The sequence below is a fragment of the Silene latifolia genome, chromosome 5, assembly GCF_048544455.1.
Source record: "Silene latifolia isolate original U9 population chromosome 5, ASM4854445v1, whole genome shotgun sequence".
In the NCBI taxonomy this organism is placed as follows: domain Eukaryota; kingdom Viridiplantae; phylum Streptophyta; class Magnoliopsida; order Caryophyllales; family Caryophyllaceae; genus Silene; species Silene latifolia.
This window is the reverse complement of record NC_133530.1, coordinates 71,467,851-71,483,271: the sequence shown is the minus strand read 5'-3', so window position 1 is coordinate 71,483,271 and position 15,421 is coordinate 71,467,851.

Genomic DNA, 15,421 nt, shown 5'->3' with positions numbered 1-15,421 from the left:
TAAAACAAACAACCTTCAAGAAATCGGTTATCTTTAAGTCAAACTTAAATATTAGCAAATAGTTAATTACCGCCTCCCTGTGGATTCGACCCTTTCTTACCGCTAGCTACTAGTTAGTTGAGAATAAGATTTATTTTAATAGGACAACGACTGAAAATAACCTTATCAGTGATTTAGATGCTCCTCTATAGTCTTGATGTAGATTAGGATATCATCAAAGTACACCACAGCAAACCTCCCCAAACAAGGCCTCAACACCACTATCATGAGTCTCATAAAGGTGCTTGGGGCATTTGACAACCCAATGACATGACAAGCCATTCATAGAGTCCTTGCTTAGTTTTGAAGGCAGTCTTCCATTCATTACCTTCTCCGATTCTCACTTGATGATAGCCTTGCCTAAGATCAATCTTGGAAAAAATCCTAGCACCACTTAGCTCATCCAACATGTCATATAGTCTAGGTATGGGGAACCTGTATTTGACTGTGATGTTGTTGATGGCCCTGGTGTTAATACACATCCTCCAGGTGCCATCTTTCTCAGGGACCAACAATGTTGGCACATCACAAGAACTTAAGGATTCCCTCATAAATCCTTTATCCATCAGCTCCTCAATTTGTTTCTCCGATTCATTAGTAGCAGCAGGAACACACCTGCATACAGGTCTGTTAGGGAGTACAGATCCTGGCACAAGGTCAATCTGATGCTTAATGCCCTCAGTGGTGGCAATCCACTTGGTAGTTCAGCAGGGAACACATCCTGATACTGCTCTATCAATGTCTTACATCCTGCAAGAACCTGATGTTCCTCCTCTTCTGCAGTTTCCTTTGACAGCAAGATAAGAACATGTCGTTTTTGTTAGAAATCTATATCTCATTACTTTACATATTCATATATGTTACAATTAATTTAGTCATCAAATTAATTTAGATCTTATGCATGCAAACTAAATAAGAAGAGATAAGAAAATCGATTTCTCACCATCTAAATTTCGGTCATCATATGGGCACCAACAAGATCTCCTTCTTGTTGGTTCTTGAGCTTTCCAATAATGGATGAACATTCATGACTTCAAAATAGAAGCCCTCCAATTAGTAGCACCCAAGACTATCCCAAAATCCACAAACTAACATGTACTAGATATTTGTAATGTGGTTTACCTTAAAATCGGTTACTAATACTCATATACTACTACTAGTATCATTAGTGTTTGATTTTTACAAATTAGATTCATAAAACTTGATTTTATGAAGAACAAGAGAGAGAATGTAAGTTTTTTATAAAACTATGAGAGAATGAATTATTTTTTAGGAAAAATCCTCTCAAAAAACCACCCAAAAAACCGGTGGGTCTATGGAGTATATTGACCATATTTCTTTTTCCTTTTGTCTTCACAAGACAAATTGGTGTAAAGCTTTGTCATTGTTAAGTCACTATCAAGTGTCATAGACAAATGAATAAGACAAATGAATAAGACAAAATTTCTAAAGCTTGCCCACCAATTTCGGTTTTGATGTGTAATATGGAGTCCATTTTATTTTTGTCAATTGTACAATTGTATGTCATGTGACATGAGACATGTCTTATGTCATGTTTTAATTTAAAATGCATATTTAACAAATTAAATATCATTTACAAATTAAATAAATCACATTTAACAAATTGACTAGTAATTCAAAATTACTTTCTCATAAAATGGTCATTTAAACACTAGTTAGTATAATTCACAACATCTTGTAATTATAACTAACTTATCATTCTCATCTCGCGTGTTTCGCAAACACCGACTAATTTTAGTAATATAACTTCTTAAATTACTAAATAAAATCTTATTTAATCACATTATAATAAGATGTCATTTTCTCTCTTATGATAAAATTTGTTCAATTTTAAGGAATTAATTAATCTGTATTGGCATATAATTAATTAACCTTTTTCAATTAAGGGAATCGTCCTTTAGGTGTGACCTCAAGGGATCAACTGATCACCACCGTCGCACGACAGTAATGTCAAACTCTAGCCAGCCAATCATTACCGATATGTGTGGACCAGTTGACTATATATGTAATGTATCATCCCTTTCGTATTCTTGATATGAGATTTAAATATGTGATCAATATGATCGACAATTGTGATCGCATTATCGTCGGGGACACTTACTCCAACAATCTCCCACTTGTCCTCGACAAGTGTGCGTCACCAATTCTCTTGTCCTATTACTATCTCCCACTCAATGCAAGGTGTCTTTCGGGTCGTACTTGCAAGTGATCATATCGAGAGTGGTTTCCTCGATCTGGAGAATAACTGATTGACCGGAGTTATCTACCATAGATACCATCCGAGCGTGGCCACGCATTTCCAATTCATTACTCCTCGAGTGGCCCTGAGATATTGTTTTAACCCTGACAAGGGGGTGGACAATTCCTATCGCACTCATTCCCTTCGACTAGCCACAGCCATCATAACCCATATATGCCCATTTGACCCCATTTACGAAGGTCGTAGTAACACAAATCAAAGTTAATCTGAAACTGTGCCACCTTAGGCGAACAGTCTTTAGTCAAAAGAATCGACTCATTAGAATACTATAGTAGCTCTCGCCACGGCCAGGCTATATAAATTTGCCAGAACTCTATAAGCGGTCACTGCCCGACAAAGTGTTCCTAACAGTCTGCCTATGTGATCGACTAGTCATCTCACATGACTGTATGGCACTGAACTTGCCATCAATCGCATCACACTCTAGTCTCTTCGAGACGTCACCTCATACAAGTGACTATGGGCGAATACTATGTTAATCCGGGTTCACTTTAACGGAGTTCAATATCGTCATACAACCCGTTTGGATGTAACAAAGTATAATAAAAGAGTTTTAAAGTAAAACTCGAATGACAAATGCGATTATCACATATGAATAGTCAATGCCTGATTACTACTTCATATTCTATAATCCAGTTTGATCTTGAATGTAGTTGTTCATCTCAATTTAATTGAAATGACATGACTCATCATGTCAAGCCTATGAGAAGGCTTTGGTTAGTAGGTTTTATCAACTTCTTGTACCTTACTGAACCTTACTACATACTCGTTTTCCTTTGTAATGTATACATTTGCATTACAAAACTTTCTGAGTACGTGTCGAGATCCAATCAAGACATAGGCCTTCTAGCCTTAGAATAGCTCCCACTGTTTTCACAGTGTGCAGGACTCATCCTTCTTGCACATCTCATGATTGCAAGTGTACTCAATTTCCGTTGTAAATATTTCTCATTGTTCTTTATTGCCTAGAACGATTCTAGAAAATCTATTTCTTAAATAACATAGCCACAATGGTATCTTAACCATCCTGATGTGTTTTGATTATGGTTTTGTCGGAAACCATGCGCAATCTCAATTGTCAATTGTCATTTGTGTAACACCCTTACACAAAATTGCAACATCAACACTTTGCTTTACTTCCTTAATGCTTCTGCAAGCACTTAAGGGTAATCTTTATGGCTTACTTGGTAAAGATTACTTAAATTCGATTTTGAAACAATTCATCATACTCAAAGTATATGAAGTGTTATACATCATTTCCTATTTAATTGATTCGGCAGCGGAAGCAAATAGAATCAATCAAATATGTTCAATACGATTGAACTAGTCATGAACCTTATCAACATAAGACTCCTTATTTGACATTAATATCATGTGGATTTATCTCCATAAATCCGGATATTAAGATGTATTATTTTTCTCCCAGTCTTAAATCATTCCCAATGATCAATATGTCATCCACATATAAGACTAATTAAAATTACCGTAACTCCCACTAAACTCTATGTATAAACACAACTTCTCGACTTATCGAGAAAGGTTTTATAACATGATTAAAACATTGATTCCAACTCATTGATGTCCTACTTAAGACCCTCTCTTAAGTTTCACATTATCTTAGGATTGTAAGAATCTACAAAACTCATAACATGTATCGAATACATTCCTTCTATGAAGAAGTGAGTTTTAGATTCACTTGCTATATGTATATCATCGTAATGAAACACAATCCCTAAGAAGATCCAAATAGACTTAAGCATTTCAACTAGTGCAAAACCCTTTGCCACCAATCAAGCTTTGATATCTAACAATTCACTTGGAATTTATTTCGGATTTTCATGGCTTTAAGCCTTGAAGTGAGTTGTGACTTAAATACTCTCATGTAAGTCATATGTTCATTACTTTTCAGAAGTAATCAACTTGAATCAAACAATTTCTTTGTAAGTTGCAAACTCTTTACTTTCTAAAAGTAACACTAATTCATCATCTTCAACAAGTGATAACTTTAACCTCCTAGGTTTTGAAGAAACAACTTCTTACACAAAACGTCTCATGTAGCCAAGAAAGACCAGTTTCTTGCGACATAAAGACCAGTTTCTTGTGACATAACATTCTTTGTGGCTCTTGGAATATTTTCTCCCACTCTGTCTTCTAGAAATAACCTTGTATTTTAGGAAGACAGCTTCACGAGCCACAAAACCCGTTGTACTCGTGATAATAAGGAAAAATGAGCATTTGTTTCTACCAACTTACAAACATGGTACCCTACCATTTCATATCTCATATGACTCGTTTTAGATTTAGTGGAAAAATAATTTAGACAAAATGATAAAATCCCCAAAAGGATCAAGTAACTCAAAGTAACTTGATTGAAGTCCAAACCATATCGAATAGCGTTTGATTTCTTATCCAACCACACATTATCCCATAATGTGTGTTAAGAGAGATTAACTTGTGATACTATATCACATTTCATTTGGCTTATATCAAAGTCTTCACTTTGATAATCCCATCACGATTAAATCGTGATTCCTTGAACTCCTTGAACTCCTTCAAAGATTTCCCCTTTTACCTTATTAAGTAAACATATTAGCGTCAACTTAAATCGTTGGTAAAATAAAATGATCAACCTATTTTGGATCAATGATTTACAACCTCGATCTCCTTTTCAACCAAAAGGCACGAGACATCTTGCTTTGAATACAAGATACACATATACTATAAGATTTACAATCTAATGGTTTCAAGAGTACTCGATAACTCTTTGCGTTCATCATTCCAGAATTTATGGTTTAATCTTTAGTTACCAATTTGTGTCTTGCATCATCTACATGATGTATCATTCTAGTTTGGTTTAGAATATAATCACCTTGATAATGGGCCAGCCATACATCAAATCATGGTGTATAGGGTCACAAAAGTGAAACCCCTTTTGTATCTTAACAAGTTTGTATTCTTATTTAGAGTTTATGTACTTAATAGTCATAATTAAGTACAACTATATACCCAAAACTAGATTGATTACACAATGACTTTATCTCTCAACATCATTGTTGCTAGTCGTCATATTCTAATCATCCTATGTATCAAGTACAATGATGAAAACTACCACCGGTTTCTAATATTGACGAAGTAGTACTAGCAAATTTTATGTCAATCAAATAAACATTTAAAGATGAAGGTCCCATTAGATGTCCCACAACTAACTTGTTGATTCTTCAATAACTTGGGGTAGTTTCCTTTCTAGTGTCCAACATTTAAGACAATGGAAACTTTATCGGTCGGGATTGATAGGTTTAGTATTGTCATTCTCAATAACGTTACTTTTAACATTACCTTGTATCAATTCCATTCTAATTTTACTTCTTGAACTTCGTCCTTTTCTTAACGGTTTAAGAGAATGCTCCCACTCATTTCAATGAGTCTTTGCTTAGAGAAGCAAAATTGAATTTGATGAAGACTACTCTTCAATTCATTTGTTTAGTCGTAAAACTTTCATTGAAGTGGTTGCGGTATTTTGGTCAATTTTGATTTTCAACAAATCTAGTTACCAAAATAATGTAACGTTTCAAAGTACTTAACTCAATTAAGCATATGAGAAACCATTCATTGTAAGTAGATATGTTAGTCGAAAATCAAAAACCCTTTTGATCACGAATAACTTTCATCTATACTCTTCACAAGAGATCCTTACAATGGATAATACGAGGTTTTTAGAAGAAAATTCAAATTTTGTCTTTCGTTACGATGTTTTAATGGAGATTTGAATCAAAAACGAAATGATATCGTATATGAATTGTGGTAAAGAAATAGAACAATATGATAACGGAATAGTGGAAAACTTAACATTTATCGTTTTATTAATACTTGTAAATAACAAGTAAAGCATTTACATAGTGACCTCTACCCAACTATGATAAATGATTCCAAGATCCAAATTCATATTAACTTGGGCACGGTGTGGCCGATGAAACCCTTATCAATATAACTCGGTGGATTAACTCTTTAATCGATTCTACTTTTAGAACTCTTGGTCGATAAAATTACATTAATATTTATCTTTAGCCCAAAACACATCCGACAAGGACACGGTGTGGCCGATGAATCCCTTATCAATACTTTTGTTGAGCTCAATCCAAATTTCGAATAAATGTGTCCATGATCCAAACCCACATTAACTTGGGCACGGTGTAGCCGATGAAACCCTCATCAACATGAATTCGGTGGATAGACATTTATCACCCACTTCCCCTACGTAACAAGGTTTGTACCCCGGTGTGGCCGAGTGCACTCCCTCACGAAATAGTTTTTCATGGTTTCTACTTTTTGGTAAGGCTAAGTCTCAATTGTTTGTTTTAGCGAGAGGTCATGTCAATTTATTATCTATCACGTTTTAAGTGAAATAAAGCGGTGAAATACGATAATTCTAATTGACACGGTCGATAAACTCGATTAAAATGATAAAGCATGTTTTAGTTATGGCGATTTAGCGATGCATGCGACATATAAATAAAATGCAAAGCATGAATTTAAATCCTAGTATGGCCTTCCTAAAATAGAAAATCTAATTGACTATTACATATTCGGAAACCAACTCCATTGGTCCATTGAACTTCGGTTTTGGCACGCATCTCGAGGTAACACCGTCTTTATGTATCGTCTTCCTTGAGTGACACCGTCTTCAAGGAACTCCGAAATAAATAAATTACATAACAAATTACATAATTTCCTATTATACATTTGTAATTAAAATAAAAATAAATCTATTAAATTACAAAACAGTGATACGAGATCACAATAAATTACAACCGAATCGATATTCCCATACATTTCGGGTAATACCAATTAAAAACTAAGGCCATACTAAGTAAAATTACATAATTTAAAATTACATGAAATAAAATTATGACAATCATAAATAAAATGCAGCATTATAATATGTATGAACATGCCCAATTTTATGCTAAATCGCCTTTAAGGAGCCAATATCGTATATTAAACGGTTTTTACGGATTTGCGTGATTCAACCTTTTAAAATAACAATAAATTACATAAAATCATATTTATGCACAAATTAATTACCCTAACCAACTTAGGACTCAAAATTAGTCTCCACTAACATATTGACAATAATTAACATATATTTCTTAAAATTGTCCATTAATGGACTCAAAATTATAATAAAAAGCCATAAACTCCAAATAAATCACAAGTTTTTTAAATAAATTCAAAATTTGAAATTTTAAACTCATGAACATTCTGGAAAAATACCATGACACTCATAATGTTCAAAAACCTAGGTTAAAAATTTTCAAAAATTATCGGGAAAAACAATGTTGCGGTTTATCGGATTTATCAATTATAATCATAAAAACATGAGAAAAATTATCTTTATCAACTTTTCAATTTTAGATCTGAAATAGTTAATAAAATGCAACATGTGACGTTTTTCCTTAGTCATGAAGTATGTTTTAACAATTATTCACTAATTAAGTCACTATTTATGTTATTTTTCATCAAAAATTCATAAATCATGCATAAAGACTTAATTATAGCCAATTATTTTACAAACATCTTATAAAATTGCATGTGATAACATACTAAATTTCTATGACCAGATTCGAAATTTATCTCATATTAACCCATTTTTCATTTAAATTCGATTTTTATCATGAAAAATCCATATTTCGAGCATAAGAACTCCAAAAATTATGAAAATTTACATGTCCTCTAAAAATAATATATGTGAAAACATATCCAAAAACCACTGGAAAAATCGAAGTTTAGCTAATTTTAGTCCGAAAATGACATTTTTATCATAAAATTACATTTTTAATGTCATTATTATATAAAATGAACAATAAAAATCCATAAATTAACCAAAATATCCTAAATATATTTTAGGACCAGAAACTTTAACATGCAAATTTAGTTTAAGGTTTTTCTTCATAAAACCAATTTAATTAGTTTTGTATGTTAATCATATAACTCGGAAAAACTATAAACCGATTTGCATGCAAACAACCTAAGGCTCATGATACCGCTTGTTAGAAATCTATATCTCATTACTTTACATATTCATATATGTTACAATTAATTTAGTCATAAAATTAATTTAGATCTTATGCATGCAAACTAAATAAGAAGAGATAAGAAAATCGATTTCTCACCATCTAAATTTCGGTCATCATATGGGCACCAACAAGATCTCCTTCTTGTTGGTTCTTGAGCTTTCCAATAATGGATGAACATTCATGACTTCAAAATAGAAGCCCTCCAATTAGTAGCACCCAAGACTATCCCAAAATCCACAAACTAACATGTACTAGATATTTGTAATGTGGTTTACCTTAAAATCGGTTACTAATACTCATATACTACTACTAGTATCATTAGTGTTTGATTTTTACAAATTAGATTCATAAAACTTGATTTTATGAAGAACAAGAGAGAGAATGTAAGTTTTTTTATAAAACTATGAGAGAATGAATTATTTTTTAGGAAAAATCCTCTCAAAAAACCACCCAAAAAACCGGTGGGTCTATGGAGTATATTGACCATATTTCTTTTTCCTTTTGTCTTCACAAGACAAATTGGTGTAAGGTTTTGTCATTGTCAAGTCACTATCAAGTGTCATAGACAAATGAATAAGATAAATGAATAAGACAAAATTTCTAAAGCTTGCCCACCAATTTCGGTTTTGATGTGTAATATGGAGTCCATTTTATTTTTGTCAATTGTACAATTGTATGTCATGTGACATGAGACATGTCTTATGTCATGTTTTAATTTAAAATGCATATTTAACAAATTAAATATCATTTACAAATTAAATAAATCACATTTAACAAATTGACTAGTAATTCAAAATTACTTTCTCATAAAATGGTCATTTAAATACTAGTTAGTATAATTCACAACATCTTGTAATTATAACTAACTTATCATTCTCATCTCGCGTGTTTTGCAAACACCGACTAATTTTAGTAATATAACTTCTTAAATTACTAAATAAAATCTTATTTAATCACATTATAATAAGATGTCATTTTCTCTCTTATGATAAAATTTGTTCAATTTTAAGGAATTAATTAATCTGTATCGGCATACAATTAATTAACCTTTTTCAATTAAGGGAATCGTCATTTAGGTGTGACCTCAAGGGATCAACTGATCACCACCGTCGCACGACAGTAATGTCAAACTCTAGCTAACCAATCATTACCGATATGTGTGGACCAGTTGACTATATATGTAATGTATCATCCCTTTCGTATTCTTGATATGAGATTTAAATATGTGATCAATATGATCGACAATTGTGATCGCATTATTGTCGGGGACACTTACTCCAACAGTTCTTGCTGTATTTCTTTAACCATTTATGCCTCAGATAGGAATAAGACTCCATTCAGCCCATCAGTCACACTAAGACTCCCATAGTTCCTCTGATTAGGTGGTAAAAGAGTTAGAGTAATCTTCCTGGTACCTTGTTTGAAAAAGTTGGTGTTGCTCCTTCCCTAATGCACTGAGTTCTTGTAACACCCCCACATACCAAGGTGCCTTACCAAGGACCACCCTAGCATGAGAGACTGTTACCATCTCGGTTGCCCGAGGATAATATATAAAAAAAAAACCCATTTCACAACATTTATTAAATTATATAAGTTAGAGTTTACAAGGTTGCAAAACCAAATCAAAACAAGTGTTTACTAATACTCAAATCAACTGAAGTCTTAAGCAGCTAAACTCGTAACAGCGGAAGCTAAACTCGAAGTGATGACTCCCTATCTCGTCCCCATAGCAAAAGATCATCATCACCTGTCACAATCTTCTCATCATCCCCAAATGGATCACCACAGATTTTACAAAACAACAACGGGGTCAGTTCACTGCATAATCAAAATCAGACAAAAAATGCAACAAAGGTAAACAGCTGTTCCACCATCAATATCCAACTCCCAATCACAACTCATCACTGACTATACACTAAAGTGTGTAGCCCTGCCAGTGGGGGATCACAGCCTTGCCCACCTAAGCCCCGCTCATCACACGAGCGATAACTCTATTCATTAATGTGCACATCTCCTCCTGTGGCGGGTTCCACAGAGGGTGAATCAAGGGCGTGAAGCCACTCCCGTAAGTGACTCAACTCAGCCGAGGACGCACCTCACAAACATCATCAACCATCTAAACTCCAATCCACCAACAACAATCAATCAATATTATCAATCATATCCATTAATTACAACACACATCTTAAATCAACTAAACAATAAACTGAGTAGGGAAACCCTACCTTAGCATAAATCTGATACGAGTCAATCAAGAAAGCTTGAACGACTCCTCTATTAAATCTCCACCTAACAATAACCATACCATCCAATCACAATCATGCCAAAAATCCCTTTTCCCCCAAATCATAAAACTAGGGTAAACCCTAAAAAGACAAACTGGCAAAACACATAGGATTAGTGTCTTATCGATGCAATCGACGTAAGAGAGGAATGAATAAAGACTCGCGCACAATCATTGATCTTAAGAGAGATTAGAGGTGATTAGAGTTACGTTTGAATGTTTTTGGTCTGTAAAAAGTAAAAGTAAAACTGTTAAAACTTAATTTATAATTCCAATCGTCTCTAATCAAACCGCGGAAATAATTCCCGTCAGACCGGAATACTCGGTCGAGTATAGAGTATACTCGGCCGAGTATCCCTTAATTGGTCAAGTATTACCATACTCGGCCGAGTATTCCTGGACAGTAGCCTGACCAGAAACACACGACGCATTACTCGGCCGAGTAAGCCATATTCGGCCGAGTTACAGACTTAGAAAACCGTAGTATTACAGTCTTTCCTCCTTAAAAAGAAATTCGTCCCCGAAGTTCAAACCCAACCTATAAAACATGAACACCTAACACTAATCCACCAACCATGTTTACTTCCACAACACAGCTCACGATATCGTCTCAACTATAGCATAGCCTCTTGATACTAACTCCATAATACCATCGAATACCAACAACATAAGTGTTGCCAACTTTGTCTTACTTCCATAACGCTCACTAGCAAACTCAATACCCAGACAATTCACAAAACAACTGATACATACATTTTATATAGTCTTTTTGAGCCTTTATCACACGTATTTCTATGCGATTCTTGTAGTTTTATATTCCGAAATGCCCCAAATAGTCTACTTTGGTTTGTTTGGCCTTAATTGCAGGAACATACCTGAAAGTAGCGGAATCACGCCTTTTTCTGTCCTTTAGCATGCATTTATGCAGATGGAAGAATTGGAGCGGAATTACTATGCCTCGGGAAGCGTGAAGTGGTCTCGTAAGCTAAATCAACAACGCACGGAGCTGGTTCAGCAGTAAAGGACTCGATCGAAGGCTTTTGTTAGCCAATCTGTTCGATCGAATGCTATTGGAAGCAGAGAAGTCCTCGATCGAGACCCTGGTGTTCTCGATCGAGAGGTGGTATTTTGAGGTTCCTCGATTGAATATGTTAACTGTTCGATCGAGAGGTTTTGCTGGAAGATTACTCGATCGAGAGCTTTCAATGTACTCGATTGAGTACTTTATGTCTGACGTGATATTTTTATCGCGAGAACTTATCTATTTTGTTACGTACATGTTTAATAAATAAATTTCTTATATAAAGGAAAGACGCCACTTAGGTTTAGGTCATCTTTTCATTAATCTTTTAATCTCTTAATTACTCTCAAGCATTCAGTGAGCAGAGTTTCTCTTTTTCTTTGTTCAACGTTTCATTGCCGGATCTTAAGCTTTGTAATCTCTCTTTACTCTCTTGATTTATTTTAATTCTTCTTTGCACTCTTAATTACTTGTTCTTAATTTCTGTTTTTATTAGTAGTGTTAATTGGTTTATACAATCCCTTCTTGTTAATCTCTATATAATGTCTCTTATTATTTCATCAATTATTGTTGTTAGTTTTGTTATAAATATGCGTAGCTAATTCCTATTGTGCTAGGATTAGGGGAGCCATGGTGGTAAAGCAATGATGTTATAATTAGATTAGACGGTTTTGATTGTGAGGATTGATTCATAGCAATTTAATTGTAATTGTTTAGTTGAGTGCACGCTTCTAAACTAGTTAATCTGGTTAAATTAAGACCTAGATCGAGACATTGGAATGAACAGACCTGCTATGAACAATAGACTACACTAATGAGGGCGAAAGCTAAGTTAGTAGTATTTTAGGGCGGAACCGAAAGGACCTTTCCTTAACCCTTCTCACATTAGACCGACTGACCTTACCTTTAGCAGAATTGTGTGATATCATGGTGAACCGACATCCTAGCATTTCTCTCTATATTTGATTACAACTTTATTTCTCTTTACTATTTTTATCGTTCTCTCTCTCTCTCTCTCTCTCTCTTTGCTTTACAATTTGTTCAGTAGTTTAGTTAAAACAACTCAAACACCCCCAATTTATTACCGTGACGGACTAAAATAACAAGTAGATATAATAGCCTCGCTGTGGAGTACGATACCCGACTTACCTCTACTATATTAGTTAGAGCCGGTTGGTTTATTTTTGATAGGGTAGCGACAGCCGTGTCAAATTTTGGCGCTGTTGCCGGGGAGGCAATTAGCCTATTTGCTTGTTTATTTTCGTTTGTCTTAGTCTCAAGGGATTTCTAATTCCTTGAGACAATTCTTATTTCTTTTCTCTTAGTTTTGTTTATGCCCAGGTCTAACAGGTCAGAATTAGTACCAGCTGATCCTGAACTGGAGCGGACTTTTCGCCGTAGACAGAACTTCTTTTGAAAGAATCGTAAAGAGGAAGCCTTGAGTACTCTTGAGCCTGTTCTAGAAAATTTTACATTTGCGGAAGATCGGTCTTTAGAGGAAGACACTTGTATTTCTGCAACACTTGCTAAATTTGTGAAGATGCCTAATATCGCGAGTCATTCTGAGCCGACAGCTGATGCCATTCCCAAAGGTTTCAAGCTTGCAACGGATGAAGAGGGGAATACCTTTGACATTCGCCCTTCTTATATAAATCTGGTGGAGAGAAACATGTTTACGGGGTCAGCCGGCGAAGATCCGAGGAAGCACATGGAGGTCTTTATAGACTATTGCTCTACTATTCCCGCTACTAAGGGAGTAATGATACGTGCATTTTGTATAGTCTTTTTAGCCTATTTTAGCTCGTATTTCCATGTAATTTTGTACTGTTTATATAGTATTTTGGCCCGAATTGGCTACTTTGGTTCGTTTTGTCCATTTTGTAGAAATGAACGCGGAAGTAGTAGAATCGTACCATTTTCGTCCCTTTTTGCATGCATTTTGAGGAGACGGGATTGTTCAGAGTGAGATCTTGCATTGGTATGCATGAAAGAATGGTCTACAGAGCAGTCGGTCACGAGTTTGAGCTGTTTTGGAGGAAGAACACTCGATCGAGCTGTTTTATTGGTCGATCGAGTGGTTTCTATGGCTGGAAATGGTTGATCGAGTAGTATATTACTCGATCCAATAGAGCTGGAATTAGGAGTTACTCGATTGAGTAACAATTCTGTTCGATCGAGTAGATTACTTGGAGAAGTACTCGATCGAGCTGTTTCAGACTGCTCGATCGAGTGGTTTTGTCTTTCATGGGCTTTAATTAGTCCGTGAACGTATTTTAGCTTATGGACTTAGTAATTTTTCTATTTAAACGCATAATAACTAGGTCATTAGCATTAAGTTTTCACCTATCATTTATGGACAATACGCTTGAACGCTTCTCTTTTCCTTTCACTATAACTTTGCTTTTGGGGTTATTTAGCTCGGAATTAGTCGTTCTTTGTGCCGGATTCTTGCGATTGTAATCTCCTACTCTCTTTTAATCTTAATCTTTCATTTATTCATCTTAATAACTCATCTTGTTCCTTTAATTTTCTGCCCTAATTTCCTAATTGCGATTTAATTATTATTTAATTATGCTTTATATTAGTTATTTCAATATTGTTATTATTGACAACATTAGCAATATGAGTAGCTAAATCATTTCATGTTAGGATTATGGGATCTACGGTAGAAATGTGACGATATAGTAAATAGGTTGGATGAATTAATTGTGAGACTCTGTCCCCATAGCAATATAACTGTATTTACAGACTTAGTTGAGTGCACGCTTTTGAGTCACCCTTTTAATCTGGTTAAATTTAATCCTGGATCGGAAGATTGGACTAAATAGGCCTGCTATAAATAGTAGACTACCCTGACGAGGATGGAAGTTAAGTTAGTGGTAATTTAGGATAGAAAGTGGACCGAAAGGACCTTTCCATATCCGTCTCGCAGTAATTTATCTAAGTTGTTTACAGTTGAGTCACTGGACTACCGTAGTAAACCGAAATCCTGACATGTCCCCTCTCTATTGATAGTTTATTCTCATTTTCTGTCTTTATTGCTCTTTACTTGTTTCTCTTCCTTTAAACCTTTTAGTTTAGAAAACCAATTACCCCCCCCATTTGTGACCAAATAGACGAACTCTTACAGATATCTTGCCTCCCTCAGGAGATCGACCTGACTTCCCTAGCTATATAGTTAGTTTAGTTAGTTATTTTTGATAAGTATACGACAGCCCTGTCAAATTTTGGCGCCGTTGCTGGGGAGGCAATTGCACTATCTGTCTTTGTTTCGTTTATTTTATCCGTCTCAGGGAATTTTTTATTCCTTGAGGCAGTTCTTTTTTATTTTCTTTCAGTGTTGTGTATGCCCAGTTCAAACAGGTTGAAGTTAGTTTCAGCTGATTCTGAGCCAGAGACACTGTTCAGGCATAGACTCCGTCTGCAAAGAGAATCACGAAAGGAAGCCTTGAGTACTTTCGAACCCGAACTTCAACATTTCCTGTTTACAGAAAATCCATATTTTGAAGAAGACACTTTCAGTTCTTTAAACCAACCAGTAAAGATGCCGAATATTGCAAGTCATTCAGAACCTAAAGCATCATCTGTTCCTAAAGGTTTCAATCTCCAGACTGAGGATGGGAATACTTTTGACATCCGTCCATCCTATATCAATCTGGTGGAGAGAAATCTCTTTAGAGGTGTGGCAGGTGAAGACCCGAGGAAGCATATGGAGGTCTTTA